Source organism: Triturus cristatus, chromosome 6 (assembly GCF_964204655.1).
Source record: "Triturus cristatus chromosome 6, aTriCri1.1, whole genome shotgun sequence".
In the NCBI taxonomy this organism is placed as follows: domain Eukaryota; kingdom Metazoa; phylum Chordata; class Amphibia; order Caudata; family Salamandridae; genus Triturus; species Triturus cristatus.
In genome coordinates, this window is record NC_140589.1 from 1,003,010,168 (window position 1) to 1,003,022,959 (window position 12,792).

General features: G+C 45.8%; 1 pseudogene; it reads left to right on the plus strand.

Annotated features, from left to right (window-relative positions):
• Positions 1-2,923: 2,923 nt before the first annotated feature.
• LOC146820916 (5.8S ribosomal RNA) lies at positions 2,924-3,039 on the plus strand (annotated as a pseudogene; the record flags this gene model as incomplete).
• Positions 3,040-12,792: the final 9,753 nt, after the last annotated feature.

The following is a 12,792-nucleotide window of genomic DNA, read 5'->3' on the forward strand; positions in this document are numbered from 1 at the left end:
ATATTGGTTCATCCCCAATTGGCATATTTAATTTACTTATAAATCCCTAGTACAATGGTACTTCCTGTACCCAGAGCCTGTCAATTAACTGCAACTAGTGTGCCTGCAGCACTGTTTGTGTCACCCACTTCAGTAGCCCTTTAACTATGATCAGGCCTGCCATTGCAGAGCCTGTGTGTGCATTTTACACTGCCATGTAGACCTGGGATCATAAACCTTTTGCCAGGTCCAAACCTTCACTTTTAATGCATATAAATCACCAACAAGGTAGGCCCTGTACAACCCAGAGGGCAGGGTACAATGTATCTAAAAGGCAGGACATGTACTTTTAATCTTTACAAGTCCTGGTTGGGAAAGACTCACAAAGTAATTTTTCACTACTGCAAGACCTCTCTCCCATAGGATAACATTGCATTTTATAAGTGTATGTTCCAATTGGTAAGACATAAAAACCCCATGTCTGGTGTCTCTGGAATCCTAATTTAAAATCCAAATTTATAGTGAAGTCGGATTTTAAATAGCAATTCTGAAATTGCCACTTTTAGAAAGCTAAAGGAAATTAAAAAAATTGATCTAGCTGTCACTTTTGATGCTGTTCTCTACTTAAACAGACTCGAGAAAATTAATGATTACATTAGACTTTACCTTTATTTGACCAGGATTCTATGCATTTAAAAGAAAAAATTTTAGAGCATTTAGGGGTATATTCTCAAGAAAGTTTGTTTACCATCGCAAAATTAGCTTAACGCAACTCTTCACATCGCAGTCTATCGCGGGAAAATAACTCTGTGTTAACGTGGCATTCGCAAGCCGGCGGCACCATGCGATAGTCCCACCATAACGCATCAAAAGACCGCGTTAAAACCAACGCGATGCCGCAAAATTGCGAAACATGAAAAATGTTGCAATAAGGCCAATCGCGATACAAAAATCACCGATAACCAGCGACAGGCCTGCAATTGCCATGCGTCATGCGGGAGAATGCACCATAAAAGCAGAGTAAAAACTGGTGAAATGACAATGTACGAGCACAACCCCACATCCGTGATGTGGAACAAATGACCATTGTCCTGCATCATATAGGCATCTCCTCACAGTCACAATGTACATTGACATGCAGTCTGCATGTAAACTGCGCCAATGCTGACACATGCATGGAACACACTGTGAAACCGCATCTCCCCGTCACATTGCAGTGGGACAAGCAACCCCTCCTGCACACAGACGTGTCATGACCATGATCAATCAATTATGAAAGCGTGGAGGAATGTAGGGGCAGTGACTCCCGCACATATTGCCCATGTTGTGGGAATTGAGTCACAGGGGGCACACCTGCATCATGGTGGCACATATCTGACCCCCAAAAGGAGCCCTGTTGTCACCTGTAGGTCACAAATGGCAGCCAAAATGGAATGATCCTGGACACATGTGAAATGCCAAAGAGTGGGATACCCTACTAACTGTGACACACAGAACTGGCAGTTCGAATACGTGACACCCCAAACAGCCTCTCCGTTCAGAGGTGACACACCCACCATCCATGAACAAATCATAAAATCGTTAGTAATACATGTCGCACTCACACTTGTCTGAGTGATGTGCCTGTACAGATGAGTGACATGCACTTAGGGAATGTTATTTAGGAATGCTTTTATTTGCACATGCTGTGCCTGTGGTTACTTTATCCTGTCCCATGATTGCCAAGGATTTTCACAATGTGACGTGCTCATCTGAAGAAATTTGCAATGATGGTGTCCCTACGGGTTATTCCTACTGTGGCTGCAGTGGGGTGTGGTCCACCTGCCTCATCTCCATCATCATCATTCGGTGCTTCTGGAACTGGTATCCATGGTGCCTTGCTGCGTACACATATGTTGTGCAACACACAACATGCAACAATCATCTTGCTCATGATGTCTGGGCTGTACAGGAGCCTACCACCTGTGACGTCCAGGCACCTGAAACGTGACTTCAACACGCCAAATTTGCGTTCCACGATGCCCCTGGTGCGATGGTGGGCTGCATTGTACAGCCTCTGGGCCTGAGTGTTCTGGGCTCGGAGGGGTGTCATCATCCAAGCACAGAGTGCAGATCCTTGGTCACCTGTGACAGTCCAGAGAGATATGAGTCAATAGTTGGTTCTGCATAATGTATTGGCAGGCTCACTGGTTCATTGGTGTGTGACTTTGAGATTCCTGTATGACATGTACTGCTTGTTGCAAATGAGCAGCATCAATGTGTATTACGTAGCCTCACTGCTGCTCCTCCATCCCCCGAGCCTATTCACTAGTGTGCGCAGCGCAGTTGCATCACTTGCACCCCTACGGCACACCATTGTCATGCCTGTCTGCACATGTCCACAAGCCTGACAATGACACAGTGATGTTGTTCGCTGAAGGAGGGTGGCCACGTGTGTGTAGGCCTATGGTAAGGACAGGGCGGACATAGATGTAGAGTTCATGCCTGGCTGAACTCACCATGCGGTTGAGGGTAGACCTTTGACTTATGCTGCGGAAATAGCGACACACACAACAGTTGGCAATGATGATCCCAGACCCCGGGCTTGCTTGCGCACCCACATGTACCCCTCGGCTGAGCCTGCACTCCAGGGGCATGCTGCATAACAACATTGTACATTGCGTGATGGGTGGGCGCAGACACTACACCAGAGACACACACATTAGTTACTTCCTTCGCAAGGCCTAAACTCAACCACGCCCAGAGTCACATGTTGAATGACCACACCCCTTCGCCGTACTGCCGTATGCCAGTCCACTCCCTCACGTTCACAGGGGGGTCCGACACATGGGCTAATGTGGGCTAATGTGTTTTATGTATATATAATACAAATGGTATTTTTGATATAACGGTGTGTGGAGTCTCTTTTTGTTGTGTGCCTACTGTGTCACTGGTGTGTGTGTGTGATGAAGAACGCAGCTAGATGCGAGAATTAGTGTGAATTGCAGGACACATTGATCGACACTTCGAACGCACCTTGCGGCCCGGGTTCCTCCTGGGGCTGCGCCTGTCTGAGGGTCACTCGATTGTCAATCGCCCCGGGGCTTCCCCAGGACGTGGCTGGGGCCGTCACATGGTGAGCTCCGCTTCCACTTCATCCTCCCACAAGGTCAGACCCCCCCGATCGCTCATGGCAGGGTCCCTCGCCGGGTCCTGCCGCGGAGGTATACCGCTGGCGCGCCTGGCCCCCGAGAAGGGGCCTGCGACCGGTCCGCCCCGGGCCTGTCCCGGGGCACCTGGCTGCGTGCCGTGCGTGGCTGTCCGTGCCGTCTGTAAGCACCATGAGACTTCCGAGTGATGTGTGCGCTATACAAATGTCCCTGATTTGATTAGATTTGTTGCACAAATGCTTTATACGTTGCCTCTGGGATAAGCCTAACTGCTCTGCCAAGGTATCAAGGGGTTGAGCAGGGTTTATCTTGGGTGTGTAACTCTCTTACCCTGACTAGAGTGGTGGGTTCTGCCTGGCTTAGATAAATACACTAGGGAACAGAAATCCCATTTATGACGTAGGTCGTGAAAAAGAATTGACCTGGCCACCTTGTTCTCACATCTCTGCCCTCCTTCCTTAAAGAGCTACAATAATCTGGACAAGGCCTTAGTAGCTTTTGAACGTGCCATCTCTCCAGCATTGGATAGATGGTTCCTGTTTCGATGGGCAAATGCAAATCCAAGCATAATATCAAGTTGGCCCCATGGTTTACGGATCCCCTGAGGAAAGATAAGTCGGCTTCAAGGAAACTAGAACGTAAATGGAGGTCATCAAAAAATAATGAAGATAGATTAACCTGCAAAAAGGCCCATAGACAATACCTTGATAACATCAAAGGTGCCAGGAAAGCACATATTGTTAATAGAATTGACAACGTAGCTAACTCACGCAAAGAATTGTACAGAATTGTTAAAGAATTCACTTATCGCAAATCTTGTGAGGAGTCAATCCTTGTCTCTCAGGACTTGGTAGAAGAGTTGGCAAATGTTTTTGATGATAAAATTACTAAAATCTACAACACCTGTTTAAAGGAGAAGGCAGATGAAACAAAAATGTAGTGTAGTAGGAAGGAAAGCTACCCATCCAGTATTACTGAAGGAGTTCACAATGGTAACGCAAGTCAGTGATTTAATAAACAGGATTAAGTCAGGATCATCTTAAGACCTATCTCCTCCTTATGTCATGTCCACCTTGGCCCCTGCCCTACTGCACAGCCTTACTGACTTGCTTAACCTTTCACTGAAACGGGACCGAGCACCTACAAGCCCCAGCCCTACCCGCGGCAGGAGGGACTCCCACGACCTGTTCTCGAGCCTGGAGGCACACAAAAGGGCCGCCGCAATCCCGCAGCGCGGGACGCCAGCTCTGCACCAAGGGACTGAGCGCCTACAAGCCCCAGCACTACCTGCGGCAGGAGGGCCGCCCACACCCTGTTCTCGTACCAGGAGGTGCACAAAAGGGCTGTCGCACTCCCGCAGCGCGGGACGCGTGCGGGCGTGCCCGGGCTTTGCATGGGCCAAGGGCAGGGCCGTCCGTGCCCACCAGGGGCTGGAAGAGGCTGGGCTGGGCCTACCCTCTTGGCCTGTCGCTGGAGATCATTGTCACCCTAGGAATTGACCGCAGCTACCCTGCAGGCAAAGGTAGGGAGGCGTTGGACCTCGTTTGCCCTTACAAATCTGCAGATTTTAATACATTTGTTGCATTGCTGGGGAAGTTGCACGCTGAAGCTGAAGCGGGGTTACTAGCATTACTGAGGGCAAAATGAGGAAAAGCAAGGGTCTGGACATGTTGGGACCCTGGATGCCTTTTTAACAAGGGCTGAATCTGTCCTGGCTCATGAAATTGAACTTACTGAGAGAAGGCTTTCTTTGGATACACTGATCATGCAAAAATGTTCTTCTTTGGGTGGAGGGACTTTAGCCACTGACCAATTGAATCCTGGCCAATTAGTAGATGAACTGAGCTCTGCTACATCTCCAGCAGCAAATCTATCTTTATCTAACATCATTATAGATGAAGACTGCAATACAACTCAGGTGCAATTAATGCCCAATCAAGTCGAAAATATCTATTCAGATGCAAAATCTACAAAAAGAAAGGGAGGTGGCCCCTTAAAACAAAAAACACTAAAGCAGGTTTGTAAGGAGAAAGATACTGGGTGCAAGAGATTGGACACAGGACTATCATCATAATTAAGAACTACTAGATCTACTAGACAAAATGAAATTACCAATCAACCAGCTTTGGGGACTGATTATCCTTGTAACTCTGACCTAATGGAAAGATTAGAGACTATGATGTCTGCATTACTAGACCCTATATTGTATAAATTGTCTAAAATAGAGGAAAAACTATCTTCTCTTGAGGCATCTCATCTCTTAAGTCAGCCCCCTTCTTATACTACCGTGCTAACTAATGTAGCCAGACACAATCCCCAACTAGGCATGGTCCCCCCTACGTTGCCTGATAGGCCAAATGTAACTATTGATAGCATGCCCTACAACAAACAATGGGGCTTACTACTGTTTTTCCTGGCTCTGTCCATGAGTCTGCTAAAATGCTGAGATCCAACGTACACAAAAATAATGGTAGGACACAGACACAAGGTAATACTGGTTGTTCAAGGTTACACGGTAAACCACAAATATCCACTAGCCCTATAGCCCCTCGCCCACATACTATCCCATCTGTACCTAGAATTTGTTTGGAGGGAAAGTCAAAATCATCGTGCTTGGGAAGGAGAGCTTCTCAGCACCAAGATTAAAGTGGGAAGCCCAAGTCAAGATTAGATCTCCCTCCCGCTGCTTGTCCTTATTTTATAGTTATAGTTAATATCCCAGAACTGAAACCAAATAAGATAGAAAACACGGAGCAGCTAATAAATAAATCCCAGCATTGGCCATCTAATTGTCTAGGTGAAAATGTTAATGCCCACCATAATATTATTATGGCTAGGAGGGTTTCTTGGGTAGGAAGAGCTTCCAAAAGTATCAAAGTTGACAGTATTATAGTGAACTTTGATAACCACCATAGAGTGGGTGAACTATTATCTGTTTTACAAAATATGCCATCATTTAATTCTGAAATGTTTGTTCTACCTTTGGGTTTCTTCTATAAACCCTATCCTTCACCACAGCTGTCTACTGCTAGATCACATGTTACCTGGAGGCCATCCCGTTTCCCGTTTAATCAACCTCTTTCCCCCTTTGTCTCACCATTTCCTTTAAGGAATAGATTTGCTGCTCTAGAAGGTCTGCCTGCCTGTGACTGACTGGATTTACAGATTATATTACCTAGTGGGGATGGTGTTTTAGGTCCACAAAAGCGCTCTCCCTCGCACACTCCTATAATTTCCAAAGTGACATTAGCCAGCCACCAAGTCAGCCTAAACTTGTACAAGAGTCCGCTACCTCGAGAGATCCTCTCAGAATCTATAGCGGCTATGTCTTGGAACATTGCTGGTTACAATCAAAAAAGGTCTAATATGGACTGGCTGTCTTTGTTGACATCTACTGACATAGTGTGCCTTCAAGAGACTTGGGAAATCGAATCAATATTTTTGAATGGTTACCGCTCCTTTCAAACTCCTGCTATACCGTCACCTGCTGGTCGGGCTAAGGGTGGTTTGCTGACGCTATTTTCTAACGCTTTTCTTTTTAAAGTGAAGTCATTCTTGAATATGGCACCTTATTATCATATTATTTCAATTGATTATTGTGTGGATTATTGTTGGCTTCTTATTAACTTTTATAATAATAACTTTGGAAGTCAAACAGAGGTGTTGGCCCCTCTGGAAAAAAATATCAATGGCTTACAAGACAAATGCACCAAACCGTGCAATATAATTTGGATTGGGGATTTCAACATTCACCCATGTGATAAGATTAATGTGTTAGCTTGTGGAATACAGGATGATGATGGGGAGAGTGTCCCTCATTTCTGTCACACGGAGTATGGTAACACTCTAAATAGATTACTAACAATAAATAACCTTGTATTTTTAAACACTTCCGAATATTTAACTGGTCAGTTAGAATTTACTTTTTAAAATCATTTTTCTTCTTCTACCCTTGACTATGTGTTGGTCTCTGACCCTATAAAAGGCCTTTTTTCTCATTTTGCGATTGTGTTTTACCCATTCAGTGATCACGCTGCAATAACATTTTTAATGCCATCCGTAAGGAAAGTTGATTGTGCCTTTAAACTCCCTATAAACCCCATAGTTGCAAGAGAAAATGTGATTGTTCTAAAGTGGGAAAAAGTAGACACTGGGTGATTTTTGGAAAACTTAGTGTCCAACCGTCTTGAGGAGATAATGCTCTGCTTAGATTCAGTTTTACATGACAGCATGATTTCGAATTTTGAGTTAATTTTATCCGATATTAAAAATAACTTAACCCGTGTTATCCGTAGTGGACGGCGTAAAAAATATAGCTGGTTTGATGACAACTGTGATAAAACACTAAAGAGTCTACATATAGCCTTGAAGTCCAAACCTCGAAATATATTATTAGTCAAATGTTTGCGCAAAGCTTATAAAAAAGCAAGAATCACCAGGCTTAAGACCTTAAAGGAAGAATGGTGGGAAAACCTGCAGAAGGCTTTTCGGAGCGGGCGACATGGCAACTCTACAATCTACTCCCCAAATTTTAGAAAGAGTTGAGGTTGCTGTTAGTTTTACACTTGTTGAAACTAAGCATGCTCTAAACCAATCCAAACGGGCAAAGGCTCCGGGACCAGACGGAGTCCCTATTGACTTGTTCTTAGATAATCAAGATCTTTGGCTCCACTTTTAACAAATGTTTTAAATAAAATTGTCCAAACAGGTGCACCGCCATCGTGGAAGACAACTGTAATCGTCCCAATATACAAAAAGGGGGATAGGTCGATTGCGAAAAACTATAGACCTATCTCTCTGATAGATTCTACTGCAATGTTAATGGGTCGATTGATTTTAAACAGACTAGAGGATTGGGCCTTAGAAAAAAATATTATCATTCCATGCCAGTTCGGCTTTAGAAAAGGGAAAGGCACTGTGGATCAGTGTCTGAACCTGAGCCTAATTATAGCGAAATACATGGCTACAAAAAAAGGTAATCTCCATTTAGCCTTCATGGATCTGTCCGCAGCCTTTGACTGCGTGGCACAGCCTAGGCTGTGGCAGATCATGGAGGCAATGGTGATTGACCTGAATCTTATTAATATCATCCGTGACCTGTACTCAGGTGCTTCAGCCTGTGTTAGCTATGGAAGGGATGGTGAGTGCACCAGGTCTTTTAAAATTGCAAGAGTTGTGAGGCAGGGGTGCGTTCTTGCCCCCTTCTTATTCGCACTCTACACCAACGGTGTAGAATCTGCACTGTTAGGTTCCACTCAGAATGTCCCTTATATTAATTCAGCACAGGTGCCAATTTTATTATATTACATGTGGATGACGCTGTGCTTTTAGCTCATACTAGCAATGCACTGCGTCGTCTAGTCCTTGAATACACGCAGATTATGAATAATCTAGATATGAAAGTTAATTATTCAAAGTCTTTTATTCGAGTAGCAGGCACTAAACAGCTAAATCATCTGCAAATTACTGCTGAAGGGGGAAAATTGGGAGTTGTTGATTCTTTTAACTAGCTAGGGATTATGTTTGACTCCCAAACTAATTGCTAAAAGATGATTGCTAATAGAGGGTCCCAGATGAAAAAGAATATTGGGGCACTAACTAAATATATTTAAAAAACTGGCTTAAAACCAATAGATTTAATAAAAACAGTGTATCAAGCTAAGACTGTATCTGCTGCCACCTATGGAGCAGCTGTTTTGGGAACGAGAGATTGTGCAAAACTGCAGACTATTGCAGATAACTTTTTAAAAAGGGTCCTTTCTTTACCAAAGTCATGTGCCAACTATAAGTGCCACATGGAATTGAGAGCACCTTACATTACCGATAAAATTGCAATGGCGCCGATTCTAATGTGGCACTCAGTATGGCGAAAGGAGACCCTTGCTTTAACAAGAGACATTATAAAGGATGTTTTGAAATTAGATGGGGTAGGTAACATCACTTGGTTAACTTATGTTAAATCCACATTGAAAGTAGTTGGGTTACATTGCCTTTTTTTGGATCCTACTACTTGTTGTTCTATTTCTAACACTGACTTAAAAGCGCAATTGCTTTCTAATCGGCAGATAAGAAATGAAAATATCAACCTGTCGACAGTAAAAACATACTTGGCTTTCCCCAGTATAATGCAAATGGACATAAATCCAATATATCTACCCTTTGTCACTAACTTTCAACACAGGTACATCCTGGTGAGATTTTGTTTAAATTATATTCCTCTTATGTTGGGTTCTCCCCATAACATTTATGTTACTTCTGACCTCCCATTTTGTTCCTGTGAGGAACGATCTGTACAGAATGATATACATTTCTTGTTCTTCTGTAAATTTTATTGTGATGAAAGGAAACGATTTATTATCTCCATTAGGCATAAAATGAACTTCAAACAGTGTCGTGTAGCCCTTTATTACCTGCAATTACTACCTAACCCTTTCATCTGTTTTTCTTTGGCTTCCTTTTTGTTATCTTCATTAATAAAAGAGACGTACAATCTGCTAAAATGATATCCCAAACAATGAAATGATTTTACTGTATTGTGTAAATAATTATGAATTAGTATTTTAATGCAATAGTTTTTTTATATCTCATATATTTTAACCTTACTGTAATGCTGTGAAATGCTGTGATATGTTTCTTTTTTAATGTAGTATACTTTTTATGCCTACATTGTGTTGGTGAAATAAAGTTATTCTGACTGACTTACTTGCTTAACCTTTCACTGAAACGGGAATCAGTTCCAGTCTACCCCATGTCCCAGGTCTACAGGTCAACCCCACGGCCTGAGGTGACAAGGTTGCGCCCGCTGTACACAGCACAATGTAATGTGGTATGGCCCGGGGACCTCATACATACATAATGACCGCACAGACACACTGAGATAATTTGTGGAACTGGCTACGGGCACATGAGCCCGGCACCTTTTATTGCCAGGGTCACACGTCCAGTGACGCCTGTGCTGGATGGGTGTTGCGTAGTGTAAGCCACCCCTCAGGGGTTGGTTGGTGCTGGCAACAACTACAACAGTGATCAGACAATCAGAAGTTCAAAGTACAAACAGCAATGGTCCATGACTTGAGCTTCACAATGTTAGTGGCCCCGGATGCACTGCGGCCAGCACAGGCACACCCGCAAGGGACAGTGACTTGCGGTGCACTGAGATAGGGCTACGAGAGCTGAGCGGGTCCTCGTTGATGTCCAAGGAGAATGTCGCGGAGTGTTACAGGGGACAGTGGAAGGTGTCCATCCAGGGCATGATGCAAAGGGCAGAAGCAAGCAGAAACATGCATTATGGAGGAGTCTCCTTTTTCCCCACAATGTCAGTATCAGCTACATGATGAAGACAACCCCCAGGCCATAGACTCTGATGCCACCAAAGTTCAATGGGAGAGTGCCCATGACTCCTGTGGCACAGAGTCAGTGGCACCAGAGCTGGAAGGGGATGCAGTCTGCGATGAGGCATGTACAATGATATGAACTCTGCCATGAAGAAATCGAGACTCAGTTCCAATTGTGTGTCCTACTCGACCGCAGGCAGCGGTCAGCAGTGGCCCACAGCCACGTGTCATCAGCTTGAGTCAGTGGCACCAGCTCAGTTGTAGGTAGTGTTTGATCACCTCCGTGACGGAGATCCTTTTGTCCTCCGGACTGAACCGCTTCTTCCTCTTACTCCTTTTGCGTACTGTGAAATGAACTCTGCCATGATGAAATCAAGACTCAGTTCGAAATGTGTCACCTATTCAACCTGGTACGGACTGTTTATGATTGGTGTGAGGCCTGCTGGAACGCAGTTTAGGCCGAAGGCAGAAGTCATCAAGGGCCCACGGACACGTGTGGTAGGACTGCTATGCAAAGAGTTGGTGGCACCACATCGAAGGGAGTATAGGGATTTAAACGATGCCATAAAATATGTACTCTGCCATTGTGTAATCAAGACTCAGTTCCAAATGTGTGACCTACTTGTCCGCTGTGTATGCCGGTGGAGTATGTCAACAAGAAAGGAGTACTGCGGGCTTTGCTCGCGGAGGCCGTGATGGTCTGAGGAGGCTGCCAGGGTCGCAGGCCTCGGGCTTGGAGTTTGCACCGGCATGTGATGGGCCCTCTTGGAGCCACGCCGGTGTCTGCAGGTGAGCAGTAAGGCCTGGATGCGCGGGGGCTAAAGAGACTGGTTCAGGGACCAGCGGCCTGGGCTGCAGCAGGCGCACAGAATCGCAGGAATCGCCGCGCACTGCATCGGCCTCGTAGCAGGGTGAGAGGCGCCGCCCTGGCAGACACGTTAGCCATTCTGGAAGAGAAACATGCCCAGGGTTACGTGCTTTTTATTCACACCCCTACGCTAGCCTGGTGTACACCGGGCAAGACCACTCTGCACACGCTTACAGGGGCGACGTAACAAGCTACATTTCCAAGATCTTCCCCACTGGCTGGAGTGACATGTTTGTGTCCACTGTCCACAACACTACCACCATCAGCAGTATATGTCAACATGGATATGTTTGTGGTCTGCATACCGCAGTCTGTCCAGCTCATCCACGCCACACTTGGCATTGTGTGCATTCTCATTCATGGGTCACTTGCCTCCTTCGCACATGGTTCCCACCTCTCCCCACATTCCGCTATTATGTCGCTGAGGTGCCATGACGTTGATGGCTCATGTACATGGCTAGCCCAGGTTTGCCACAGTAAGTTGTGCTGCCGGTTCTGGTGGGTGGGCATGTTGTTTGGCATGTTGTATGTGATTGTGATTTTGTAACGTGTGCATTGCCAGAGTTGTGAGTTACATGATTGTGGATTGGAGGTGTGTGGTGTTGTCATTTGGTACTTACCAACGAGCACTGCCTCTCCGTAGGTGCCATCCTGGAAGCGCCGGTTGATGATGGACTGTCGGAAGATGTATGAATCATGCACACTGCCTGGGTAGTAGATGACCACATTGGTGAGGAGTCCCCGGTGGTCCACTACTGCCTGCACATTGATGGAATGCGTGTGCTTTCTGTTGCGGTAATTGTGTGCAGTGTCGGCAGGGGGCACAAGTAGGACATGTGTACAGTCAATTGCCCCCAACATGTGCAGGAAACCAGCAATGGCGTAGAAGCTTTGCTTGGTCTCCAGCTGTTCCTGCACAGTGTGGGGGAATTATAGGTACTGGGGTACCAAGCTGATGATGGCAACCAGGACAGGTTTGAGGAACTTGGATAGGGCTGGCTGTGAGACTCCTCGGACTCTGGCGGTTGTTGATTGGAATGTCCCAGTGGCCAACAGGTGCAGCACAGCCAGCAGCTTTGTCTGCGGAGGGATGTTGGTTGTCCGCTGTGTTGGTACCGTCAGCCTGTGGGCAATGATGGTCAGGATGCGGAGGATGGTTGTCCTTTTGAGTCTGTATTGGACAATGACATTCTCTGGTGTCAAGTCTGAGGCTGGTGCATTTCCTGAAGGTCCGCTGTCTTTGTCTACGCTGCCTCTGTGGGGGTCCGGGGGGGTGGCGGTCCTGGGGGTGATGGTGAGTCTTGTGGCCCTGTTGGGGCATCAAGCTGCATGATGAGTAGCTCCATGGCATTGGTTGTTCTTACAGTGTGGCTCTGGGTTGGGCTCCCTTTTCTGGTGCAGGTTGTCATCCGACTTTGCACCACGTCAGAGCAGCTGTTAATTTCCTGCTGCTAATGCGCCT